Here is a 24,728-nt window from a genome sequence, read left to right as displayed (position 1 = left end):
TTCGTAACTCTGAGGTTCTACTGTACAAATAAAGGACCAGATTACAAACTTCTTAATCATGCTGGAGATCAACTACTCACCCAAACTCAGTGGGACAAGTTGGGTGACTAATTGTTCACATGTATGAACAAGAGGTTTACAGCCTGGCCCCTATATGTGTGGATATATATATGAAATACCATAGATTTTTCATTTATATATATTTGTATCAAATCATGAATTACAGATAGACAAATACTTGCTGAAGAGAATATATCACCAGGATAGATTCCCTGCATACATTAAAACTCAGTTACTAGAAGCATAAATAAGTAATGACTATTGATCTCACAATGGTAATAACCTCAAAACAGAAACCTATAATAAACTGAAAGTAAATATGCACATTGTAAAAAAATGTTCAAGTCAAGATACTAATAGCGCCTTTGGAATTAAAAAGAATGATGTCTATGATTATAACACATTACTCTTTCAATCTCGTAAAATTATATTTTTTTAAAAAATCAGTAGGATATTGCAAAGTATCCCAATAATTAATTTAGCTTTTGGCCATCCAAGAACACTTACCATTTAATGCTAATTCCTTTTCAGAGGAAAAAGAAATATTTTCAATCTAGTCATGAAATTAAAACAGACAGAAAAAACCACCATTGTTTGACCTTCTTCCCAATATTTAAAGGAAAGAACGCATAGCTATAATCTAATTTATTCAAAGATATAAACTTTTACACTCTGAAGAGTTCTCTTCTTCACTGAATGCACACAGAGAACAAGCAGTTTAATTATTTACTGAACACTTTCATATTTTTTCTTCAGTTTAACACAAAGTAGATGAAAAGGACAAAGACTTTATGGCATTGGAATTCCAGTTATGGTAACCAGCATGTTTTAAATTCCAGTAAAGGTTACATTTCAACAAATGTATCTTTCCATTCACTTACTGTACCTCAGTTGGTCATATAGATACATTATTCTGAGCTGTGAACAATGAATTTCTTCTCTTTATATTCAAACATTCCATTTATAATTTCAGGCAATATGTTATATATACACTTGTGTATGCCTACTGTCAAAACTACACCGTTTACTTCCTTACAGCTATAATAGCTTGAAGCTGTCCATGTCATATCCAAGTAATCTTAAATCTGGAGAACATCTAATGTTGCATAAAGCAAACAATGAAAACTCAGGCATTAGTTTTATGATGATATTAAAATGTGATAATGCAAAGGATCAAATTTTAACATTGAAGAAAAGATGTAAAATATCTGAACACAAATGTATTTACAGAGCTGTTTTACAGCTTTTCCTGCATCATGCTCTACTGTAAAAGCTGTTTAGCAATTCAACCTTATTTCACAGAATTACATCAGTGTAACCAGCAACATATTGCTAAAAGAGATACAGTACTGGGAAGATTGATACTTAGAAATACACTTTGCCTTCATTCCTGTCCAAGTACCTGCCTTTACTCTTGACAGAAAGTGTTCACTGGTTATTGCTGATACCGACTGGGGAAAAGACCTCATAGCACGTTCAGTTAAGACAGTACACACACGTTAACACTGATGACAGATCTTTCATGCTCTGCACCTCTGACGCTCAGACTCGTGCTGCTTTCCAGATGCAGCTATGCATCCCTCCCTCGTTACGGGTGCATCGTTTGCTAAATGTGACCCTTCAGTAAAATACAAGGGGGCTGAAGCGGCTCGGAACTCGCCAAGATGCATGGAAGACCTTCCAGCCTCCCGCAGGGGAACTGAGATAGGTGGTGACCGCTCTTCCCCACTCCCCAGGGCCGCGAGCGCCTGCGCCACCCCTGGCCAGCAGGGGGCCACCTCTGCCACCAAAACGCCCCTCGCTCCCAACGTGAGCGGCACGGCCACACGTAGAGCGGGTGTGGAGCGGGCAGGGCTGTTTTGTGTTGCAGCCTGAACTCCGGCGTGACTGGCCGCCGCCCCGTGACACACTCATTGGCCTGCGCCCCTGCAGCAGCAGCAGCAGCAGCCGCCGCCGCCGTTGCAAGCGGTCACGGTGCCTGCCCGTTGCTGCACCACCCCCGGAGTCGCTCTGGTGCGCAGGGGAATCCCCGTCCCCACGCCACCCGCCCCGCACCTTCCCCGGCGCACGGGGCTGGGCGCCGCGTGCCCGCCAAGCTCTGCCCGCGCGCGGGCGGACGGACGGACGGACGGGGAAGCCCCGCCTGCCAGACATTCGCCCTGCGCCGGACCTAGCTGCAAGCCGCTGGCGGGGTCCCCGGGGCGCCCAGAACGTAGCGCAGCCCTAGCCGGAGCCGCGCGCGGCGCGGAGACCGGGCAGGGGAGGGGCAGGGAACCACGCCACCGCCCACCTCTGAGCAAAGCAGCTCGCTCCGGGGAGAGCCGGTCCCAGCTCCGCAGCCCCGTCACCTGCCCGCTCCCACGGCGCACGGGCAGACAGGTGTCTGCGCGCACCGGCGGGGCGCTGTCCCGGGGCCAGGTGATCCTTGCAGGCAGGGAACAAAAGGGGCTGGGGAACTCCTGCGTGGGGGGGGGGGGAAGTCCCAGCACCCACCCCCTCGCCCCCGCCGCTAAACCTCACTCCGCAGCCCCGGCTCGGATCTCCCACCCGCTCCCCCGGAGGCCGCACTGCCCCAGCTCCGAATCCCCCCCCCGGATCCCGCGCCTCCTCTTCCCCGGCTTTAGATCCCCCCCTCACCGCGCCCCCAGATCCCCTTCCTGCCCCCGGTCCTCCCCTCTGCACGGGATGCCCTCCTCTCCCCGGCCTGGATCCCTCCTCCTTCCCCGGGCTCAGAGTGCGCCAGGGGCTGCCTGCCCCCAGGGGCTCGCTCCAGGGGAAGTTGCCCTGGCGGCTCCCAGCCCGAGCCCAGCCCCAGGCTGCCCTGGCCCAGTCCCGCCACCCAACTTTCCCGGCCGGCGGAGGAGAGTTAGTTAGTTCGGGCCAAGAGACACGCCTCGTACCTTGTTGTCCACACAAAGCCTGCGCGGGTCCCTCCGGAAAGTCACATCCTCTCCCAGCTGCCCAGTCCCACCAGCCTCCTCCTGCAGCCCCAGCAACACAGGAGGCAGCTCAAGTGTCTCATCAAAGCTTTATGAAGGGTGGGAGGGCAGCAGAGTTGTTGTGAGGCTCAGATCCCCCCCGTCCCCCTTGCTCGGCTGGTGCAGGAGCCTCTCACACAAGCCTCTGCCTTGGCTTCTTCTCACTCAGGAATTATTTAGATCTCCGTTTGGGCTTCTATTGGTCAAACTGTCTCCAGCAAGCAGCTCCAGCAAGCCCGAGACAGCAGCGCTGAGTTGTTTGGCTTAAAGGAACCGCGCGCCTTTTCCCTTCTCCATCCCAGCCCAGCGGGAAAAGCCCCTCACTCAGCACTGCCAACCCTTCGCTCATAAGCACCCTCTCTCCCTGAACTTCTTGCCCGGAGGGAAGGGAGGGAAGGTTGTGATCAACAACGACCCTGACCGCTTTATTGCACGCTAGTAACGCACCCTGGATTTCTGTCGTCTCGGATCAGTTCATACAAGGGGAAAAAATACACCAGAATTTCCCTCCCCCAAATGAGTTTGATCCACACACTCCAGCTTCTCATGCAGCTTTACTTCTTAGTTTGCAACTTCTATGTCCCCGCTACAAGGCAAAAGGCGTGTTTTAATTTGCTAAGAAACTGAGAAACTGAGCAATGACAACGAAGAACCAAATAAAAATAAACCCACACGGAGCCTGAGCCTACACCTAAATCTCCTAAAAGCGGGAGAATATTAGTTTACTTGTTAGCGTATTAAACAAACCAGATCCATTTAAATAGAGCTCCCTCACTGACCCCTTCATAGTTTGCTATTAAGAATGCAATCAAGATAATAACAAGCATTGTTTATTAATGAACGCCCCAGATAACGTTACGCTAGTCACTTTCTGGAGACATGCAGGGGCATATGTGCACAATCTAGACAGCCTAAAGACTTTCTCTGAGGCATAACAACAGACAGAAATCCAAAACCCACCTTTTATTTTTAGTGGCTACTTGTACAAGTCAATATCAACAGCGCTGCATGTGGGACCTCTGACGAAACTCCCAAATTGGTTCTGTGGGATTGGTTTGAGGGATGTTTTTCTTTCCCCTTCAAAAATCTGTCTCGCTGGTTTCCCCTTCTGTTTATGCAGCAAATAGATTAAATTATTGATAGTGGAAATTGCATAGCGGAGGTAATAATGGCATCCCCTGACTGAGTAGCTCCATTTGATCTTGGTAAAGACAGAAAGATTTCATGCTCGCTCGCGGGCTAGGGTTAGCTAAAGCTTCATCAGACCTCTAGCGCTCTGAATGGGAGTGTGGGTGGGAATCCACACTAGTGCTTGCTCTACACTCTTGACGTGTATGTCATATGATACCCTGGCTGCCTCTAATAGACACACTCCTGCCTGGATTACAAGAATCAAAATACCATGCATTGAGAATGATGCATCTTTTATTAACAGGGTTTAGTTTCAGTGCCTTACACATGTTTATGATCTTCTCACTTTAATTGTTCCCATTTCCCCAAAACAAGCACAGTGTGATTTAATTTATTTCCAAAAGGGGATCATCAGCTCTCTCATTAATCAGTTGAGGCAAATACATTTTTAAACCTGAACCTGATGTCACTTCAGTCAATGACAAAAGTCCCTTGGACTTCAGTAGGCTCAGGCCCTTTGCCTGCATGCAAAGTTTTCCTTTAGCAAATGTGGGCAAGTCATTTTTGCCTTCAGATAGCCTGTGTGCCTTTACTATGAAACACCTGCATTCATGAGATCAGAAAGGTAGTGACTATTCCAGGCTTTTGAAATTTGAGGGCATCTAAGGCCTTCTACAGAAAACAGCTTTTGATATATGTTAAGGGAAGCAGCATGGCTTACATGCGGTTAACAGGGTTTGTTTCCCAACTACAGCTTTTAAAACTGTTTAAAACCCTTATTAAAGTACCACATTACAACCCTTCTTGGACTTGGGGTTTTTGTTAACTATGGTTTGGTTAAAAGTGTAGTTGCATACAGAAAAGGGTTCCACATTAACTGTCTCAGTGATTTCCAGATCATAGTAACTCAGCTCACAAGTAAAAAGATGGCTTTTCAAACTGCCAGCTCTATATACTCAGCTTGGGCTCTAAAAATAATGCTCTGTTCTTTCTGTCTGGTGTATAATCACCCAAAACAACAATTCTGCTGGCCAAATACTGCCCTCAGCCACACCTATGCAAACCCACCCCCAATTTCTGCCCTCCAGGACATCTCTACCACCCTTTTGCTCACTATTATGCCCTCAGTTACACCTATACAACCATATTTCTCTCAGTGACGTTGCACAGGTGTAACTGAGGGCAGAATTTGCAGACAAGATGATTGCACAGGTGACTCTCCTATTGGAATTTAATTAAATTAGTCATAAATTAATACATCTACTTTATCTTTGAATTTTGGTTACACTTTTGTGGGACCATTCAATTTGACAAGTATAACTGCACTAGTATGGTTGTCTCTTGCAGTTAGGGACATCTATACTTAACAGTTGGTTTTTAAAAAAATAATGGTGTGAACAGGATGATATTTTTTTATATTGCACATTCAGAGGAACAAATCTGGATGATTCACCATTCAAAGATAATGGCAGTTGGCTATTAAAAGGTTGTATCAGTGTTAATTTAATTAATCTATTTTATTTCTATAGGAAGATCCCTTCCCTTAAATGCAATACATGTGCATATGGACAGAATCAAGAATCCTGGTTACGGGACATTGAGGCATCTATTAACAGGTTTCTGGAGGTGATGTAAGACATTTCTAAAAATTGTGAATGTACTACAGTTAAGGAGGTTAAATTATGTTAAGTCAAACAGTTTTTGAAAACAGTTCAAGAACTCACCTGCACAGCAATTTTTCCCTATTGGGGGACTGGTTTAATAGGACACTATACCTCCCCAGTTTTGTTATATTGTGTTTGGCCTTGTCTGTATAGGTAGGACGAGTGTTTTTAACCTGAGTAATGAACCGTGTTACAGTCCTTTTAAAACTATGGGATCATTAATCATGATACATTCATTTGAACTGTGCTCTGGTGGTAAAAAAAGGGCCATAAAGCTGATTTAACCTGGCAGCTGAGGATTCCCCCAGCATGCAGGCATTTCCAGGTGGCACTGCCACTCCTGCTCAATCTTCTGCCTTGGCAGAGGGACATATCTGGGGGATGAGGGCATGGTCAGAGTGCCACAGTGCTCTGACCATGCCTAGCTGGCATCATCAGTCCCTTGGGGATCATTATCAGCCAGCCTTTGGAGGCCCTGCTTACTGGGGAAATGAAAATAATGCTCTATCTGGATTTCAATATTAAAGTTTACCATAGAATCTATGTTCCTGATTGTCCAGGCCTTGACAATGCCTTCAATGAGAGCTTTGCATGAGTGAGCATGAAAGGATTGGGCCCATAATTTATTAGATTTTTGAAACAACATTCAGAATACAAAGGCAATCCCATGGGCAAATCTACCATCGTTCTTAGATGTTCTGTCAGCTTTATGAAATATATAGCCTACTGCCTACAAAATTCCTATTGCAAGGATTATGCCTCCTGAGATTTCCCACTGACTCCCAGTTGAACCTATTAAGAGCACTCTTATTGCATTTTCACCTCACTACCATCTGAAAAATGATGTCTCATAACCTAACAGTGTCAGGTGAATACATTTTTCCCCAGTGGGGTTTTACAGGCAACAGCATACAGAGGTACTTCAAACAAAAAGCAAAAATGCAGTCTGTGTGGAAAGGAACAAAGAAATAAAACATTATTTCCATATCAGATAAACTTCACTTTCAATCAATTTGCCAACTCTTAGGGTTCTCCAAGCCTCTTGGAATCATTATCATGGCACATCAACAGACACAAAGTTTATTTTGAAACTGCCAGTCTTTTGCCCCTAAATAATTAAAATAGTTTTTCATGTACATGAAATAAACTTTTCTCTCTCTTTTTTTTATTCAAGAAAAGAGAAAGAGAGTACAAATAAAGGTCGTCAATCAAAGTAATGTTGATTTATCCCTGCAGCAACAGGCGATTGTCAAGATCAGTGCTGTCTTCCTGACTTAAATTTAAACTATACCATAGGCACTAATGATTCAGTATATAGTACATGGAAGAAGCAGAAGCATGCACTTCTGGTTTCTGTCTCTGCTGGGGTTATGAATTAAACTGATTGATCTATCAGGACCAAACCTTAAAAGACTCTATATGATACAGTCGTTTGCAGGATTCTTAAATTTCCCATTAACAATGCTAATGGAAGCAATAAAACTCCAATATTTAAAAGGAATAATTTTTTTTTTTTAAATTCTGTATTTAACCAACACATGATAGGTTTTTGAGTCTTTTCTCAATAAAACTTTTCTTTCTATCTTTATACCATCTGTTTTATTAGCATAACGTTATCCCAACTGTTTTTTAAAGAGAAAAAGGTCAAAAAGCAGCCATTTGGATTCCCATCTCTCCTTGTTGTCAGGAAATAAAAACTAATCCTGATTATACAAATGAGAATGATGTCAATGTACTCAAGTTTTGACACCAGAGTATTTTTTTCTATTAATAATTTTAATTGGCTGAGGTCAGTACTAATATCACTACAAGTATTTTATGTTTAATTATGTTTATTCACGTCTCCTAGTTACCTATCTTTGCTACTTTTTTCAGCTTAAAAGAATGGAAAGTTGATCAAAATCAAGTTGGCCAACTCAAGTGATGCTAAAAACCAGAATGAGCTATAAACATAATTTGAGTTTGCAGATAAGCCACATTTGTAATAGAATGACTGACTTTTGACTCTTTTGTATGACTCTGTGACAATCATAGCACAGAAAACGTAGCAATTTAGGATCCCAGTGCTTGATCTTGAAAAGCAGTGAGTGGGAAGTTCTAAGTACTTTTACTTTGCAAGTGCTCAGTACCTTACAGGATTGAGCCCAAATTTGTTTCAGTTAGATAAAGCCTGAGAAATCAGATTTTATGCATATGAAATGACCATGGTGGGATTCAAAGAGACAAAATCAACCCCTTCAATTTGGGGCCAGGGTGCAGTCTTGAGCCAACCAACTTGGGGCTACTAGTGCCTGATGGCCACAGCCTCTCCACAGTGTGTTAAGACCACTGTAGCCAGGTAAACTGGGATCCCACAGCCCCACACTGGGCCTACTCTGTGGCTGCCTTATGGAGACCTCCTGTGAGTCTGCAGTCTTCTGTGAAGTCAGAATATGTGGGTTTCAGTGGTGCAGAGAGGTTTGGGCTGGCCCTCATTATCAAGCTGAATTTCACCTGTAGTGTGCGAGGTCTTCTCAAAAACTGAAGTGCCTCAGCTACCCCTCTCCCCCACCAAAAATTTAATTACCTGCAGCAGCAAAAACAATAATAACACAGGAGCATTTGTACTTTTCAACATAGCCCCTCTGTTATTACTCTGTGCATATGATAAAATAATGAAATTCACACTCCAAGACCTCAACATTTTTGAAAAAGAAGACATCATCTTGTACATCTTGCCTTCCATTAGAGCAAAAATGACAATGAATGATTAAAGTAACTATTTGCTAATCATGTCTGCTAAAAACACAAGAAATCTTCCCTTTTTTAGTTTACAAGTGTATAGCACCTTCCATCTTTACACTAAATAATTCTCACAACACCTTTGTGAGGTAGATAAGTATTATTAGCTTCATTAATCTTTGCAGATGAAGAAACTAACTATGGCAAATCTATTAGTGATGTGTGCATTTAAAAAAAATTGATAATGAGTTTGCTCTGGCTGTTCTTTTATGTTCTTGTGATTGTATTTTATTGGCACAAATGTTCATGGAAAGTGAATTTCAACTCACATATGCCACTTTTCATAGAAGCTAAATGATAAATTTGCACATGTGAGTATGCATGCCAAATACGCTTACACACATCCAGTCAGGGAACAGGAGAAAAAAAATACAATGTAACTTATTTGGCCAATCACAGCTGACCAACACAGATCAAATTTCAAAGACTAGTGGAAAGCCAAGCTGTCCTCAGCATAGGACTCAGGTGGGGAAAGGTGGCAGCATGCCACCTTTGCATTTCCCTGTCCCTGGGGCTACTGGGAGTTGGTTTGGTAGCTAAGGTAAGTTAGAGCAGCCTTAGTACCAGCTTGTAGGTATCCCTGTGATCTATTATGGCTAGGGTGACCAGCTGTCCCAATTTTATAAGGACAGGCCTGGTATTCGGGGCTTTTTCTTATATAGGCACCTATTACCCACAACTCCCCGTCCTGATTTTTTACACTTGCTATCTGGTCACCCTTATTACAGCAGCCAGGGATTGTTGTGCACTCCATGGGGTACCAGGAGAAGGTGGCATAAAGCTGGCTGTACCAGCTGTATGTCAACTAGAGATTCCCCATGGCAAAGGCCTCAGTAGCTCTTCTGTTAGAAGTGATGAAAAGGGGTCAAAGACTGGATCAAGATGTGCTCCAGTAAGTATATAATAGTTTTTGGCCTCTTTTTGGTATTTTAAATTCATCTAATTTACTGCTTAAGCAATTTCAAGAATGTACTTGGTGACTTCTAAGCAGGGTATGAAATCACTTTACAAGATGCAGAAAATACCAGCAGGGTGTCTGATATAATAAATATCTTGTCTGTACTGACTTGTAGTACTGTACTACTGAAGGTACAGTAGTTTTGTAGTACTGCCTCTGCTCTGTACAAGCATTGACATGAGAGGACAACAATCAAAGACAGCAGCACAGCCGTAATGCAAGATAAGGAAGGCATGATTCAGGAGGCAAGGACTGGGAGGCAGCAGAAGAGTAGGAACAAAGACCACAACTGAATACAGCAGCACAGCAGTCGAATGGCAATGCACAGACATAGAAAGGAGTACGTAGGGCAAGACCTGCCCAGAAGGAAAATTCAAAATAGTGTCTATACCTTTCTTGCATGCACAGAACATATAGAAACTGGGAATTAGTATAATCGGTGTCACTGCATTACTCCCATGTGCTCTTGCAGGCATTAAAAAGTTACTGTCTGAGCAGAGAGCAAAGTATCTGGGTCGTGCATGAGAGTATCCAGTAACTACTGTGTACTACCTGAGCAATTCAAGTGTTCACTGCATGACCCTCATGACTAACAAAGAGAGGTCCTGAATGCATATCTCTTGGTGATGATGGGGAAGAGTGGATGAAATAACAAAAAGGAGGATCAAAAGCAGTTGCAGATACAGTAAAGAAAAAGAAAATCCATCCCTCTGCCCTCCCCCACCCCCTCCAAAAGAGGCTGTGTGTGATTCTTCAGGGCTGGGGAAACATGAGCCATAGTCAGGTAGATTAGATAGACAGAGAGAGATGTACTTCTGAGATGAACCCTGCCATTGTAGCTCTAGGATTAAGGGAGACCAGAAAACTACTACTGCACTTGAGGGTGAAAGGTGCTGGGATTGAGTCATCTCCCCTTTCCTGTAAGTGTTCAGAGTCCTTCAATTAGATGTGTTATAATGAATTATTTTTAATTTTTAAAAGGATCGCATTCTAGCAGTATAATAAACTGATTGTCTAGTCAGACCCTGAAGTGTGTGTGTTTTTTACCAAATACTTACTAGTTAATAATCTACTCATAGCCTGTTTTTTGATATCTCTTAAAAATAATGCCACAAACCATTGGATCTGTAACAGTCTTTAGAAAACTCTTCTACATTCTAACATTATTTGTAATTAAAAAACACACACACATATCCTGTAGGTGTGGAATTCCCCTTGATATTAAGAGGGGGCAGAGTTGGGGGTGATGTGTGTGAAGGGTATCACATACGTGTGTGTCTGAGAGCAGAATTTGCTCCTAGATTTTCCTTTGTAAGGACGTCCTGCCAGTAGTTTTGTACTGTTGCTGTACACTTTTAAACAGCTGCCATATTCCAAGCTCAGAAGTGAGTTAGGGGGTTCCTGTACACATAAATGTTTATAAAGCACCTTGGTATTCTTGAGGATGAAGAGAGTGTATAGCTGTCAGCTATTATTTTATTTCCAGTAATCCTTCCAGACTGAGGCATCCTATGCCATGCACAGCGAAGAGTCTTGATCTTTCTAATGAATTCATTGGGCTGGGGATCACACCTTTAAAGGACAGCTACATCTATGGTGCATAGTCCTTTCAGGGTTAACTAGTCAGTGTTTTTTTTAAGATGGATTCAGGATTTTTTTTAATAGCATATTCAAATACCTCAGGAGAGAGGTGCTTCTGAGTATCAAAATCATTGCCCATGTTAAAGTGTTAGAAAATGAAAAATCTGAAAAACTATAGAAGACGGTTTAGTTTCAGAGTATATATGTCAATGTGTTGATACAAATTAAATACCATACTAGAAATGAACCCCAGACCACACCTTGCTCTTCTCATTCAATAACTTTGGCTTGTGATGAGAGAGACTTTTATTAAATGAGTTATGGATAGGGCCAAGATTGTTCGTAATATACTTTTGTTTGCTGTCTTTCATTTTATCAAATACTTGGGATTGTAAATCTATCATTAACAGAATAATTGGCACCATTTGGTATGTAGACTTCAAAGCATTTGACATTTGAGATCAACATAGAGACAGGGGGGTCAGCCTTTTTAACTTTTTCTTCTTGATAAAATGAGTTGAGCCCTTAACTGTGGCTGAAGGATGCTTGACACATCTCAGGGGATCCTGCATGTGTGCACAGATGACTGTAAATGAACTTTACATTCCCATCCCCTCCTCCTGATCCTTGGTGTGTTTTGTGTCAGTCCCTTCCCTGGTACATGTTACCACCGCCTGAAGGATGCCAATGTCTTTGCAATGGGTACCAATGTCCTTTGTGGGGATCCATGGGTTCATTGCAGCAGCTGGTGTTAGCTGAAATGTAGGGGATAGCTTAGCTAACCCTCTTTCTTCCAGCTACACCTCCAGTGCTGGCCACAGGGAGGGGTGGTTGGTGTAGGAGCCACTATGGTAGCACTGAGAATGCTCTGGGAGGATCCTTACACTGATTTATGGGCAGTTTTGCACTGGAAGAGCAATTTGTACATTCCATTGTTTTATTAACTGTAATTGTGAAGCTCTCGTTAGTCCCCCCCCCCCCACTAGCTTGAATATATCATGCTTCCAAACTTTAGTGCATAAATTAATTGTTTGGGCCACCAATTGACTCTCTGGCCATGGCACTCCATGACGACTGTATTCCTTGGGCTATAATAGATTACTAGAAATTAGAGGTGGAAAAGATGTGTTAGATGTAGTCTAGCCAGCCCCTCCCTCGCTAATGCAGGTTGTAGACCCCAATCAGCAGCTATCAGATATAAATAACTACGATATGATTTCTATTTAGAAATAAATGTTTGTTATGAGATATTTTAAAATAACCTCCCTTGTGCTGTATACCATTTCCTGAATGAAACCTGTTCATTTCTGTGTGCCAAACCCTGCCATGCCCTGCTTGGGCATGCAAAGCCTAAACGATGCATTTCTGCCTCACTCACAGCAGGAAGCTGCACCATGGAAGTGCCTTCTGTGTGGGGTCTCAACAGGGCGATCTGGGTGTGTAAGGGAGACGTACACATGTGGTCTGCCAGTGGGGGCGTGGCCAGTGTGCTCACATGTAGTATGGAATCACATGACCACATCTCCACACAGAGCCAAGGCAGTAAGGCACAGCTATGATGTGTTCCCTGTGCCCGTTAGGACGGTGCTACTCCTCATGACCCCATGTCTGTTTGAAATTGGCAACGGTTGCCCTGGCCTGGGAACATATCATGGAAGGGAGGATTCCCTTCCTCAGGCCTGATGTATGTTTCAGTGGAACTTCAGCTGACCATCCCCCTTTTAGTCTGACTTAGGGGTGTGCTCCAAAGCCCACAGAAGAGACTAGGAATGCACCCATTGACTTGAGAAGACATTGGATCAGGCATTTTGTTTGCTGGTTCAAGGGTTGGTACCCATGAGGTGTACATTTATAAATAATATTCTGTATGGTTATTCCATAGACACTGTTTTTCCCCCCTGTTCTGTTGTTATTCTGCTGTAATGTGACTGCTTTAAATGAGATTTTAGTTTTATACTCTCTCATATTTCATTTGTGATATTGTTAGCTTTTGCTTTCTCTTTAGCTGTAACTTATTTTTGTTATATGCAATACATTGACCTCATTGTGTCCTTAGTTACATGAATGTAACCACCAGTGAAGTCAGCAGGGATGGAACGAGTGCAAATCAGGGCCGACCAGAGCCTTTTTTTTTTTAAACATTGCTTTCTCCTACAAAGAATTTATACAATTCTATTTTTTTTTTTGTTTGTTTCTGTTCATTGCTCTGCTGTATTTTCTAAGCGTAATCTTTTACCCTTCTAGGCATGTATAGCTTTTCCCCCTTTGGTTTATTAATTTGGGTTACAGCTCATAATATGAATAATATAGTCTGATGCTGTACCTAGAGCGCATTGATGAGGCCTAAAGAGCTCTTCTGTGATGGGAATGAAGATAAAAAAGGATACAGAATGTTAAATATTCAACATTTCTTCCCTTGGATTTTAAATATAGAAAAAAAAGTTTTGATGCAAAACTCCTTGCAACAGAATGTGTTACTTAGACACTCAGCCCATGTTAGGATAAAATGGCATTTTTAGACAGGACTTGCACTGAGGGAAACCTCTTCATATGTAAATTATGACATTTTGACGATTGCTTCTTGTTATCAATGTTTAATAGCTGTGTTAAATAAGCACCTTATAAGTAGTTGTGTCAATGTCAAATAAAGTAAATGAGAACTAATAGAATTTAAAGGTATATTTTCAATTAGTTTCTTAACAAGAGCCCAATTAATTGTCATACAATTAAAAATAAAATTGCACCATTTTTTTTCTTTTAGGAAGTTTAACTGTTAATAAAGATTACTTTGGTGGTCTGGAACTACTGTTCTTATGTAAGGATCCCTAATTTGCATTCTATTAACACTTTGTTAATTAAGTGTTAATGATTTTATTAATTTAAAGAAAGAGCATTGTGAAAAGAGGGTCTAAGTTAAATACCAAGATAAAGTAAAGCTGTAACAAATGTGACTTATTTATGAGAAAACTCACTGTTTAAAAAGAAAGACTTGGTGTAAGTAGCTGCAGCACCAGCCAAACTTGTGATACCATTTATTGACAGCCCACAAGAAGCTTTGACTCATAAAAATGGAGACAACTGCGTTCATCAAGTTATCTGCTCTTGAATTGCATGGGGTACTCATAAATCATCAAAGAGCTGGATAGTTCAGTTGCCAAAAAGCACTGACTTTTTATCTGTGGGGGTTTTGTTCACCTTATGTTGGGCCCAATTCTGCAGCTTTGCCCTCATGCCAAAAGTCTTCTTAACATCAGTGGGACTCCTCATGTTTTGACTTCATAATGAAGCCCACTGTGGGCGAGGTCCTATTTTAAATACTGTCAGTTTGCTGGTCACATCCCAGTGTTCTCATCCATAAAAATCCTCTTTAATCACCCCCCTTTCGCCCTCGCCTCCATCGCGCAATAGCGCTTGTTGTACTCATGAACTTGCCAATAGTCCAAACGCTCTTCTTGCTCAAAGTTTGTTTGTATTAATACTGGCGTGTGGCAATAGACAGAGGTCTGGGAATGCTTATGAGTACAGGGAGTTCTTTTAGGTATATGCTAGAAGTCAGATTTTAAATGATATCCCTTCTTTTAGCCTCTGTACCTGTGTTATGCTTCGGTTGTTCCACACCCTCATTTGGGCTCTGTTGTGCCAAATTGCAGTGGCACTTATGAAAATTAATGGCGTGAAAAAAGCTCAGCAGTGGTTGTGGTCCTGTTCCAATTTATAACCTACACCTTACCACTGCACTAGGTATATACATGCTGAAGTACAGGGAGTGGTCATTTGCATGATGCTTCTCCGTCCCAGCAATGTTGGTATTATGCTCTGGGACTATACACTATAAGGTTAAGGAATACTTATAGGTGCACGGAAGGTATTTTGTGTTGTGCTGTTTTTGTTTTTTGTCATTCTTTGTACTAGAGATTAGGCAGCCTCTTTCCAGAAGTTTAGGAACTGGTCTGGTCAGCAGAGGCGATGCATGGGGGGGAGGCATGTACGATCACGTCCCTCTCCCCCTCCCTCCCAGATTTGCTGCTTAGCTTGTACTGAGCATACTCACATGGACTGATCATGCTCAGTAACACTGCTGAAGCTGGCTGTCCTCACTCTGCCACTATTGGCAGGCACAGGTCATCTCTGCTGGTTTGCATTCCAGAGTTTAAGTTAAGGCTACTAGGAGTTTTGCATACTTTATTGCTTCTGTAGGGCGAGTGCATTGCATGCACCAGAGACTTCTTTCATGCCTCCACTCCACCACACAAAACCCCTGTGTGCCACCCTTCCATCAACCTCTTTCAGAGACTCTGCAATCCTCTGAGACCTTCGCTCATGCCAGGGGCTCTGTGTCCCCCCTTCCAACTTCTCCCCATGCCGCTGGCTTTATGTGCCCTAGCTTCCCCCCCACCTTACCATTTATCCTTTCATCCCCATGACAGGAGCTGTCTGTGTGGCCCTCCTCCATATCATTGTCCCCCTCACTCCCCCCCCATGCCAGGGGATCTGTGTTCTTCCTCATTTCCCTCTTCCCTATCATTGTTGAGGCTCTTTGTGTCTCCCCATTCTCACATCCACAACTTGGCAGGGGTTCTGTGAGTTCCCAAAAGCACCCCATTCTCTCCTTCTCCCTTCCCCCCATACGTATTTCTTTTTCTTTCTATCTGGGAGATAAGTCATTCCGGTGACAACATTTTAAACTCTGTTGGAGGCAATGGGTAGAGCTGTGATGGTGGGGGGAGGAGGGGAGAGTGCTGTTATGCTGGAAGGTGTTAATTGCTGCTGTCAAATATATCATTCAAAAATTATCGTGTTACAGACAGACAGACAAACAGAGAAATATTATCAAGTTGACTGTAGATCATTGTTTTGCTCAGCCACTTACTAAAGCAGTATAGACTTTGTTACCACTTTGGCCTGCAAATGCAGTTTCGGAAGCCTAATTTGAGACAGTGACACTGTGAAGGATCAGGAGACATAGGCAAACTGAGCTGAAAGAGTTTCAGCTCTGTGGCTGCAGTGTCCCCAATAGTTTGCTAAGGTAACATGTATTGAACTCAAGTTGACTCCCAGTTTCTGAGAGGGACTAGGCATAGCACACAATCACCATGTTAACAGGAAGTTATTCATTTAATCAGTGCACCAGACAGCTGTCACACAGCAAGAGCATCTGGTGAAATAGCCACTTGTGGGCAGGAAGGCATATCATCATATTTCTCTGGTCTTGCCCTATTTCTCTGTGTCAGGCTGGCTTGCCCGTTTCATGTTGTCAGTGGTTGATATGGACCTAGAAGAAAATAAATTTGGTACGGTTCACCTCCTTTAGCTTTCTTGATGCCCTGAATGCCATGCCTCACACTGGATACCCATTTCCTTCCCATCCTCGATGATAAAGGTTTATAGATAAATGCATACGAGATACTGGTTGTGTCAAACACATTTTTCTAGACATGCCTCAAAAAATCTAGGCTTAATCTTCTCTTAGGGTCTCATGGGCTCCCTAAAACTTGGAAACTGCTACCATACAAGTGTTTGAGCCGTGCAAGAAATTTTCAGTGGGAAGGTAAGTGGTAAAGAATAGCACAGAATGATTATTTGGTGCCAAGGATGGTAGATTGGGGAAAACCTCTGTAAATTTAAGAGAATGATGATCTAGCAGAGAGCTCTGGTGGAGCCAAGATAAGCAATGAGGACTCTGGAAAACGTCCACGGGTGGGAGATTGATGATTGAGACTAGGTAAATGTAAAGACTGGTGAACAGAAAAGCAGATGGTGAGTTGAAAGTGCTATTGTCACTGATATCAGGTGTAACTGGGGATTGGAAAGCCCTATTGTGTGTAAGGCAACTATTGAGGGATAAAAAACAAATGGATTTGATATGGAGTGGAGAAGGAGGAGTCAGTCAGAGAGATTAATGTTTGGAACTCATTTTTCTTCCCTTGCCATGACCCACATGTACACAGTGTGTGACAAAGACCCAAAATGAGGGGCACAAAATTATTTAAGAAAACTTAAAATGCCATGAAATGCATTCCTTTCTTATGAATGGCTCTTTCTGGTTTCACTATTTTGGATGTAATTAATTTTCAGCAATAAAAATGAGGGGACATCTCGTGTGTGTGTGTGTGTGTGTGTGTGTGTGTGTGTGTGTGTGTGTGTGTGTGTGTGTGTGTGTGTGTGTGTGTGTGTGTGTGTGTGAGAGAGAGAGACACAGGTACTCTCAGGGCTACAGTGATGGACATCCCTGGAAATGAAGGACATTTGAGAGGTCTATTCAGCCTTACATCCACAGGAAAATACCAATGCTAGAATTTAGCCCAGTCTAGCATTCCCTTCTCAATAGAACTGGTCAGATTTTTCAGACAAAAAGTTGGGTTTTTTTAATGATAAAAAACTGGGCTCTCTTTTTAAAATGACATTAGCCTCTTTTTAATATTTTCTTTGGAAAATTTGATAAAGTTTGGTTGTCAACATTTTGCTAAAATTTTCCATAAAATGTTTTCAATTAAAAATATGGAGAAATATTGACAAATTTTTAAAAACGGGACTGTTTTGAACACTTTGAAACAAATATAACCTTGACATTTAAAATAATTTTGTAAAAAAATAACCATTTCCTGACCAGCTCTAGTTCTCAACTTCAAGGGCCAAATTTGTAAAGGCGGCTTTATGTTCAAGGTCTGTGTGCACAACTGCACTGCAAGTGCAGTTGCAAACTATAACTGATTATATACAGAAATCAGGTTTATGCCTATTCAAATTTCGAGCTAGCCATTTGCACATACAGTTGTGTTAATTGCACTTGAATGTTTGCATGCAGCCTTTGGCCTGTTTTAAAAAAATGACTCTAAAATTCAAACAGCGTTATTGTGTGTGGGAGAAGTTGGGAAGACTTCCCAGGCAAAGGGAGATACTATGCATGCATGAGGTGCATTGTGCACCAATAGCTAGCTGTTACATTGTGGGGATGTAGCAGTTGAACATATGGTTTGGTGTACATTTAATATTTTTCTGGGTGTTTTGGTTGTAATTGCACACCTAGGATTTTTCCCCCCTACCCTTTGGTAAAAGATATTTACCTGGTGCTAGAAAGGAAACTGTAGCACATAACAGACTAAGCACAACAAACTTTATAAATGTTAGACAAAAAGCTCTAACCCACAGGACTGGTTGAGACAGGCTGCAAGTTCTGAGCTCTAATGTACTTGTATATCTTCAGGAACATTACACCCTGACATCAGATCCTCAGCAGAAGTAACTGCCTAAGGGGCAGTTTACTCCTGATATGGGAGTGGAGTAACAGTTTAGGTTTTGCATGCCCAATATGTGGCATAAGTGGGGTTGAGCCAATCCCTCTATATCTCCTATACACCTACTTTTCCTGCTCCTCAGGGCGGGGCTGGTTAAGAGTTGGGTAAGGGGTGAGTGAGCCCTGAATAGACACTGCTTCACTGCCTATCTTGTTTGCACATTGGACAGTGTTCCAGAGTATTTTTTTAACAGGATGTGCAAGGAGTAACACCACATAGCCATCTGTATGCAGGATCAGGTCTGATGTAGGTATGCTGAAGCCCCCATAACTATACTAGGGCAATACATTAGAGAAGGATATAGATCAACTCATATTATTACATCTTATTTGCCCTGTGAATAATAAGTTTGCAATCTCACCAGTCTCAACATTCATGAGTGTTTCTTAATAAATCCTCATTTAAAAAGAAATCTGGCATATAAAAATACATAGATACTTGGCTCATATATCACCTTTCAACTTATATCTCAAAATGTTTTACAAAGGAGGGGAAGTATTGTTATGGGGAATAATGTTGATGGGGAAATTGAGGCACATAGATGCTGTGACTTGCGTAAGGTCACACAACAGGTCAGTGGCAAAGCCATGAATATACTGAGATCTCATCATGCCCAGTCCAATAGCCTAGTCACTGGACCAGGCTGTCTGCTTTTCCTTTAAAGCAGCCTTAATTTAAACAAACTCTTACAAATTGCGCATTTCCTCAGATTCACACTGTACGGGGGCTACTTACACAAACATGAATTCTAAGACATTCATGTTTATGATGAATTTAGGGGTCATTTGCTATTCAACTCTTGATGGAGGGAACCAATGTTTAAAGGTTTCTCGAATACTTCAGCACATATTTTGACATTTATTGTAATGACAGAATTCTAGACAGAGGCCTGTCATCCAATAAATGTAAGACATCATTTTAACCATGGCATCTGTAAAAAGTCAATAACGGCCTCATCAAAGGGCAATCATGTGGGTGTCTGTGCCAACTGTGTTTTGAACTGCTGCAATAATCTAACCAATCCAGTGACTAGTTTGCTAGGTTTTCTACACCCACATTTCCTCTTAACTATCTTCATGAGGCTGAGGTAGTTAAGGCCAGATCTTTAGTGTTTCCTGGATGTCAAAATGCCCACACACCTTCTATAATCCTTGGGCTACCAGTCCCTTCATATTCCTCTTAGTTGGTCCATCTAATTATCTAGTGCCATGACTGTTTAATGCATTATTCATGATACACAATGAATTTCAGGGTATAATGTCTTCTATTTTAAAAAGGAAACAACTTGCATAATTAGACCTCCTTTGTTGCACAAAGCATATAAACATTTTAGTTGATTGCACAGACTCTCCCCCCCTTCCAGAAATGAACAATTATTATTTACAATTGTGGCTAGATCTGTGTTTTTAAAAGTCTCTGTATTTCCTGCATCACTAACCAATGCATTCACTTCAGATGTGTGTAGACTACTTCCTGTTTCAAGAAGGCGTTCATTCTTTCCACATGTGGTACTTTCAGTAATCATTTTAAATGGCAAACTAGTGAAAAAGTTATAACTTAATGAACATGTTACTTAATCCTTCTAATTGAATGTCTAAATAAATTAGAGGCTACAATATATGGCAAAATATACGGCTTAAATATACCACTTGTTAAATTGCATTTCCGTGCGCTATGCCTGAAGAAACTCAGACTGGACCTTTCCAACCACCCCCACAAAAAAAGGGGTGGAGCAAGATGGGTGGCAGTGGGAGTTGGGGAGGAGTTATAAATTTAAATTCATAAGGATAGACCCTAGCCCATGAATGCCCCTTTGCTAATATCCCACACTAATGCTTCAATGGCATAAAGGGGCTATAAAACTTTGCAAAATGTGCAGAGCTAGGTTGCCACAGAGCTGGTTCTACAGAAATTTCTCTTAGCCCCTGGCACAGAAAGTGTATTGTGAGTGGAAGGGGCACGGCCAGAATGCACTGCATTATGGTGATTGTCAGCCAGTGTGGGACTATTAGAAACCAGCCCTACTCAGAGGAGCAGCTAGGATGCTGCTTTAAGGTCTGCCAGGGACCGAAATGACCCCTACCTGGCCTGGGAAGCAGGGGAACCCAGCGATAGCTCAAAGGTGAGACCCAGACCCTTGTCTGTCAGTGACTTCAATAGGCATTTTTCCTAAGTAGCCCAAAAGACTTTGTCCTTTGTTATTACATTCAAACAGAAATAGAAAGTGCAACATACAGTCAATGGGTTCAGACTGTATTCCTGTTGCAGTCAATTGCAAAACTTCTATTAACTTTGGTGGTAACAGTCACCCAGTTTTGCCACAGAGGAAGACCCCTACAGGATATAAAATACCTAGAGTCTTCTGCTTGCCAAAGTTATGAGTACACTGAGGTGAAGATTTGAAAATGTATATGCAATTAAGGGCCTAATCCTGCAAACACTCAAGCATGTGATAACTTTATTCATGCAAGTAGTCCCACAGAGATTGCCCTAGTAAGGAGCTGAATGGGACTGAGCAGACAAGCAAAGTTCGTCATGGGCATAAACCCATAAAACCGGGCCCTCAAACAGCAAGCTCAGAAGGGTGCCAAAATATTGCTAAATGATACTGATTTTTTGCAAGTGTAAGAAAGTCAGGCACATGTATTGTTCCTTTGTGACAGGAATAGGAGTGGTATTTCTGACATTTATTCCTTGTGCCAGTGAGCTTAGCAGAGGACTTTCTAGCAGCACACAGAGGCCCAAACCCAGGGGTCTTTACTCATGCAGACTCCCATTAAGTCACAGGTTTGGTCCAGAGTCTTTTCTATTTCCTATTGCCCTATTCAAATTCACAAATCAATTTATTTTAGTACTTGGCTCTCATTTATTCTTTCATGAAACACAGAAAGGGGAAAAATCCTTTTCAGACACCTACGCCCAACATACATCAACTAAGAATAGAAACAATACAGAAACAGATGGGAATGTTAATGCTGACACAAGCACGCATCATACATTTGTGAAATAATGAAAATGGGTGGGCAGTTGTTATGCGCACTCCATGCTTGCTAGTATATTTTTCTGGCAATAAACTTGCAAGAGAATTTCTCAGCAATATTTTCAGTTAAAGAGAGCCGTCTCTGCATGGTACCTTTCTGGCATGTGGGTGCAGGAAGTCACAGAGGTTGTTCATGGATTTTGCACTGTATTGGTATTAGTTAAAGCCTTTCCCAGAGACATGTGGCATGTCCAATCATACATGATCTGGTGTCCACTTGCCTATGGTGCCTTCTCAGTATCTGTGATGCAGGGGGGGCTGGCATAAGATGGAAGGAATGAGAGTGGTGACAGCCTCTTTGGCTACAGTCTCTTGGATATACAAACCTCATAACTCGGGGGAGAAGCAGGGACTGAAAATATGTGTCCCCTAGGACAGACTTGCATTTCTAAGAGTTGTTATTCTAAGGACTCATATCGAATTTATATATCCAAGACTATAAAGTCTTTTGATTTATCATGTGTCCACACTTTGCAGTCTGCATGGCTCGGTTGACTCACTGAACATGAATGGCAAAAGGGATTATAAATTCAAACATTTACTCCTCAGTCTCTCTTTTTCTGGATAGCATATTTCCACATTAAGTACAATTTTACCATTTTTGCTGGCCTCAATCCCCAATCTGTTATCCTAGGTTGCTGCATTCTGTGACTTCAACCTAATCTTAGGCCCAAAAAAGAAGACGGTTTCTAAAGCATCTAGTGGTATGTAGAAAGGACACACATACTTTTTGATTGGCATGACCTACATATTTCACAACTCTAGAAAGGGCATTTAGAAACCAATGCCGAGTGAAAAATATACTTGTAGAGTAATATATTGCCCAGTGTGAGCAAGGATATCTGAATTTGGCCCAGTCCTGTTTGTTAGCGACATCCCATGGGTAGATAATTTGACAATAATGGGTAGAATTTGACAAAAGAGGAGAGAGGGAGAGCTAGAAAGAAGCGTAGGAAAAGAGAATAGTCAAGAGCCAGAAGAGAGGTAACAGTTGTACAGTTAAAATAGATGGAGATATATAAAATTATCCATGGAGTAGAAGAATCATATAAATAGCAACTCCTTGGCAATAACATATGACAGAATAAATTATTTTTGGAATTTGATGAGTTTTAGCAAGAATCACAGCAACTAATTCATAATAGAAGTGTTTGTATAGTAGATCATATAGTAGATCAATCCCTGAGGAACAAAATAAAACCTTTAATATGTGAGGGGAGTTTTAATGGTGATTTTAAATGAAATGAAATTGCAAATTAGCAGAGTTCATTAAAAAAAAAAGAGATGATAAAGAAAACACTTTTGGTGTTGACTTTTGTCTGGTTTCCCACCATCTTGTGTGTTTGTTTAATAAATGCGTCTTATTTCAGGTTGACTGGCATTCAAAGTAATGCTAAATTTCAGAAGTAAGTGCAGGGAAATGGGGAAAAACATCGGCTGCAGATCACAACAAATCTTTCCACTTGCCCATTCTCAACTCACAACTTGCATAGTAACCTCAGCAGCCAGTTCTCTGTGTCATTATGCTATGGAAGAATATGGAGATCTTGACTGATTCCTCTACAACCAAGTCCAGGACTATCATAAGTGTTTCTCCGGTAGGGGAGCTAGATTATTAGACGCTAATGTTTGAAAACGTAATAAATAATAATTTGCGTGACATCTCAGGCGATTGTTGTATTTGTTTTCTGAGAAGGAGGTGTGGGTGGGTTAACCATTTAAACTCTGTTTTCTTATGTATATTAGAACAATGTACTTTCATTTTAGGTTTATTTGATGATTTCGGCATCAGTATTGAACATTTGGTGTAATATTTACAGAATACCTTTCCAGGGAGGCTGTTTACCCAGTCCTTGTATCTCACAAGCGACGAGTGATGTGGCGTAAAGAGTTATATGACACTGCTTTGGATTAGCTTGAGGTTCATAGCGTTAAGAACGGCGATATATCTCCTGTTGGAGTAAAAAAATTCCTTCCTCCCAGAACACCGCAGACCTACAATTTTCTCGGTTCAACTGTCAGATAAATTGGCAACTACGCTAACTGGATAATACCTCCCTTAATGATGCATTCATTGGAAACCTTAGCAACTGTATTAGTCTGAGGCAGGGATTTGCAACACACCAGGCAAGTGAACTCTGCAATTTAAACTGACAGCTGATTTTTTTCACATCAATCAAGCCAGTGCAGAATGTCACAATATTTACTCCTCTTCCCTGCCTGTGAATTAGGTTTTGGGAGGAAATCAGAGGTAGAGAGAAAGGAAAGGGAACGCTGCGCCTTTAATTGCTCCCCCTCCGTAATGAATCTCCTGTTTAGGCTTGCAAGCCCTGCAGATCCGTATTTAAAGCAGCACCATCTGGGGCAGGTGGGAGGTGGCGGTGATGCTGGTGCCTCGGAGTTCCTTTGCAGCACGCTTGGAATTGCACCAGCTTAAGCAGAAATCCCCCCTCCGACACAGCTGAGCGAGGAGAGGAGTCGATGTTTCAATCACCGCAGGGCTCGGGGGTGCGCGGGGGGGGGGGGCAGGAATCCAATCACTGTCACCCGAGGTTTCTTCCCCGTTTGCGTGCGGAGCTGCGCGCCCCATCCCTGCCCCCCGCCCCGCGCGTGTGTTTATTGTAACCACACCCGGCTGTTGTGAAATCGCCCGGCCTGCCCGGGCTACTCCCTTCTTCCCTGAGCTACGTGAGCGCCTTCATGCCGGGGTTAGACACAAATCGTCAGCCAGGTCCCTGGGGAGGGGGGGCGCCGAGCAGCGCAGCGCAGCGCGGGCTGGCTGGCGGGGGCGCACACACACTACAGGGGCTAGCCAGGCCAGCAGGTGAACCGAGAACAAAGGGCTCCGGCGAGGGGGAATCACCGCTCTGCGGGGGCGAGGCGGCGGCGGGAGGGTGAATCAGCCCCACGGGGTGGCCGTCCCTACTCCGGCTGGGGAAGGAGCCGGCCTCAGGGGGTTGCGTCTGCATCGCCGCCGCCGAGGGGGATTCACGACTCTCGGAGATTTCCCCCCCCCCGGCTCCCGGGGCCCCGCACCTTCAACCCTGAGCCGCAGCAGCCGCCCCGGCCTGCGCTGACTGCAACAAAGCGGGGGAAGCCGAGGCGAGAGGTTTCCAGCCACCCCAGGCTCTGCCTCGCCGGTTAAAACCATCACACGCCTCCGGGGGGTTGGTAGCACCTCGATTGTCCCTGGGAGGCAGCGGGGGTTGCCTGCCAGCCTCTCCCTGGGCCACCCCGCTC

At 42.8% G+C, this 24,728-nt stretch overlaps 1 protein-coding gene across 6 annotated transcripts in view; it reads right to left on the bottom strand.

The window, feature by feature from the left end:
• Positions 1-24,728, bottom strand: part of BDNF (brain derived neurotrophic factor) — a 46,596-nt gene that overhangs the window by 19,702 nt on the left and 2,166 nt on the right. Inside the window, exon 1 of one of the 6 annotated variants that reach the window (XM_067532047.1) lies at positions 3,999-4,134. The exons of 2 other annotated variants lie outside the window; for them this stretch is intronic. The gene's annotated coding sequence lies outside the window, so the exon portion shown is untranslated. Of the gene's footprint in view, positions 1-2,350; positions 2,424-2,960; positions 3,619-3,998; positions 4,135-16,194; positions 16,426-24,728 lie in introns of those variants that run through there. 3 more of the 6 variants (XM_067532045.1, XM_067532048.1, XR_010916973.1) reach the window with 3 other exon arrangements.

The sequence above is a fragment of the Emydura macquarii genome, unplaced genomic scaffold, assembly GCF_026122565.2.
Source record: "Emydura macquarii macquarii isolate MOO-44397 ecotype Brisbane River unplaced genomic scaffold, CSIRO-AGI_Emac_v2 contig_3240, whole genome shotgun sequence".
In the NCBI taxonomy this organism is placed as follows: domain Eukaryota; kingdom Metazoa; phylum Chordata; order Testudines; family Chelidae; genus Emydura; species Emydura macquarii.
Note: the sequence above shows the minus strand (reverse complement) of the source record. Positions and strands in the feature narration are given on the sequence as shown.